This window comes from Ixodes scapularis, unplaced genomic scaffold (genome assembly GCF_016920785.2).
Source record: "Ixodes scapularis isolate PalLabHiFi unplaced genomic scaffold, ASM1692078v2 PGA_scaffold1__304_contigs__length_218370807, whole genome shotgun sequence".
Classification (NCBI taxonomy): Eukaryota; Metazoa; Arthropoda; class Arachnida; order Ixodida; family Ixodidae; genus Ixodes; species Ixodes scapularis.
The window spans coordinates 93,853,734-93,857,354 of NW_024609846.1; positions in this window are offsets into that span (position 1 = coordinate 93,853,734).

The window sequence follows — 3,621 nt, forward strand, 5'->3', positions numbered from 1 at the left end:
GGCGTGACTTACTTGTTAAAATGCATTAAAATAAGTACATTAGAATAAGGGACATCGGAAGGAAACATCCCATGCCTGTCAAAAAGATTAAAAAAAAAAAGAACGAAACCAAACTTAAAATGACTTGATGTTCTTTTCTAGCCAACTCATACAATTAAAATATATTTAAAACTTCAAACTTAGTTTATTATATATTTTTATTACCTTTTCCCCAACATAGTGTTATTTTTCATTATTTTTATTAGAAATACGAGACTAATTATCAGTTGTTTTCATGAACCTGAAACTCCAGAACAATTGTTCACAAAAAAGCAACTCCTTACATATTTAAATACAGATTTAATAATAACTTACTGGAGCACTCTTGGTGAAAGCTATAAACCACGCTGGTTTTTTTTTTTTTTGGTTTTTTTCAAGTAGGGTAAACTATTTGTGTTTTGAATTTAGTGAATGTGCTTGAATTGAAGTTAGTGGTGCTTGAATTGAAGTTAGTGAATGTGCTTGAATTGCCCTAATGCATCACCACATCAAAAGAAAATATGAGCCATTTCCGATAAATATTTATATCTTCTGAAAAAAGTATAAGGATAAGCGATGTCACAAACTTTCCCACGGATATTCAGCTTAACAATGATATACTGATATACTCCCTAACAATAGAGTCAATAAACATCAGTGCCCGGTGCCGGTCAGCCAAAATCATTCTAGCCAAAATCATGTGAATGCCGTACGTTTAAAACGCCTCCGACTGGAGAAATAATCACAATACTGAAGGGGCATGCCTATGCATCGATGCATCCGGCCTGCCGATGGAACCTGAAATAAGGGTTTATAAGGGGGAGGAGGGAGCTCCGAACACTACTTCTAAATACACTACTCAGTCTTGGGTAGTAACGCGTTGCTAGTAACGCGTTACTGTAATTTCGTTACTTTTTTGGTAACTTGTAACTGTAACGAGTTACTTTTTAAAAATGTAACTTGTAATTGTAGTTCTATTACTTTTTTCTGAGGTAACGATGAAAGTAATGACGTTACTTTTGTCGTTACTTCCCAGTGTTTTATGAATAATATATCACTGATCGAGTACAATTTAGATTCTCGTTGCACTTTTAAAATCGTCTATTCCGACATTTCGAGTGTCATGTTGGCCTTGCACAAACTTGTGAATACGTTCTTTCTCACGAGTCACGACCCGAATAAGCCACGTGTACATATCATGAAAAAAAAAAATCTAGTTATATTCACGCACGCGCTTGTACTTTGTGACTGAACACTTACATCTTAGTGTCTTGAAGCACTATTTATTCTGTGTTGTTTTCTTTTTTGTGTGAAAACGCTTTTTAATTGGGTGAATCAACCGTGAAACAACAATACACGCGGAGGGCACTGCACATGTTTCGTATTTTGACTAGCGCCTGAACTCCACACTGCGCATGTTTCGTATTTTGATTTGCGCCACTACTCTGGCGTGGGAATTTTCCAACACTAGTTTTGAGAAGCAACTTCTGCTAAGTTACAATATGAAGTAAAAAGCGTACTGTTTATTTCATGCATGCAATAAAGCTTGGTGAGGGGCGTTTTCTAGTTTTTCCTATTTTTTGGTGTTATAGAAAAGTAACTGAAAAGTAACGTCGTTACTTCTTAAAAGTAACTGTAACTGTAACGAGTTACTCTTTTGTTGCGGTAACTGTAACGGTAACTTCGCTACTTTTTTCTGAAAGTAACTGTAACTGTAACGAATTACTTTTTTAAGAGTAACTTACCCAAAACTGACTCTACTATAGTCGGTGACAGGTTAAAAGTTCAGGGGAAGCTCCTCCCATCTCTCTCCACTATAGCAGAGTGAACGCTGGAAAGGAGGTCGCTTCTTCTCCAACGTTCGCTCTGCTAAAGTGGAAAGAGAAGGGAGGAGCTTCCCCTCAACTCTTAAATCTGTCACTGACTATAGGGAAATACATTCTACTCGGGTCATCTGCATTAGACAGCGCCCCTACAGCACCAAAACCTCTCTTAGCGACGGGGACGACGCGCTTCCAAGACGATGCGTGCGCAATGCGCTTTCTACGCTGTTGCGCTTTCGGGCTGCGCCGAGGGAGAGGGCTGCCGCCGACGCACCGAGACACCGGATTCGTCAAGATGGCAAAAACGGCTGCCTCCAATCTATCGAAGGCTGTCCACGACGATAAACGGCGGCGATCACCCCTCCCAGTTCAAGGGGGAATACCTCAAGGCTGTGCGCGTCCAGCCGTTCCTAGTACGCAAACGCTGTCGGCGCGGAGTAAGATGTATTCCTTAGTAAAGTGCTTGCTTTTTTTTGCTGTCAGCTTTGACTCGTAGTATTCAACTTTTATCCTTCAAAAATATTGACGTACAAAGAGCAAGGTGAAAAGGTAAGTTCAACAACCTGATGTGTGTTTAACTCAGAAGTGAAGCACTCTAATTTTGTCTCCGCCCTTATAACATTTTTTCTTACACAATGATTATTCGATTTAAGTCGCACAACGAGTGTTTTCAATGGAAGTACACAGTGTCGGGTGCTCCTAATATAATGAAAGCGCGGTTTCTATGGCTACAACGTGAGGACGGCAGGGAAGAGCTTCAGTTGTCGCGCTTCCAGCGCGAGTATCCTACCTTCGACAACGCTTCGGCGAGTACTCGAGCACCTCGAGCGCTCTCGCGGAGCCAAAGCACGACGGAAGGCATGGAGCGCGTGCTGGAGTCGGGGTGTTTAAAAAACGCGCCCTGCTGTTCTCATTTTGTGAAAGACTATATCCCGTTCACCCCTAAGCTTAGATAAGAAGCTCCGCCTTCAGCGCGAGCTTTCTGCCTGTGCTAACACAAGCGTGAACGCGCAGGCACGCGCAACCAAGCACTGCGGGAGCCAGCGAGCTCGCGCTATAGGCGGAGCTTCTAGTCTCAGCTTAAGGGTTACCGGAGTATATACCTGTTTCATTCGGGAAAGCTTTCCCTTACAAAAAGTATCAATGAGTTTCAAGTTTCTAATGTATTCTTATAGAATGCATTAGAAATTCAATAGAAACTCATTGATCATTTTTGTGAGGGAGATACGATATAAATCAAGGTAGAAGAATTCATTTAATTTAAATCATGATGTAAATCGCGACTAAAATCATGAGTTATATCGTTTTTTTTCTCCTTTGACACCCTGCTTTTTATTTACTATGCGAGTATCCTTCGACAAAACCATGAAGCCGAAAAAAGAATGCCGGCTTTGCTCAAACTTGTTTTTTATCTAATAGTTTTGCTTCTTTGTAGCAACTTTAGGCGAAGCGCAAGTTCGTCTTCTTGCGCACGGGCTGCAGTGAAGGCAGAACGCTGAGCTCTGACTGGCTCGGATAGAAAGGATAAGGGGTACCTCAATGCTAGCTTCCTTGAGGTTTACCCACCATCCATCCAATCGGAGCCAATCACACCTCGGCGTTCTGACGTCACCGCAACCCTTGCTTAAGAAGCAGACGAACTTGCGCTCCGCATAGTCACTGACGTTGTGAGAACGCCAGGGCGTCTCCTTCAATCACCCGAGCCTCCAGCACGTGCTCTTCGCCTTCCGTCGTACTCTGGCTGCTCTTGCACGCTCGAGGGCGCACGGGACGCCGGAGC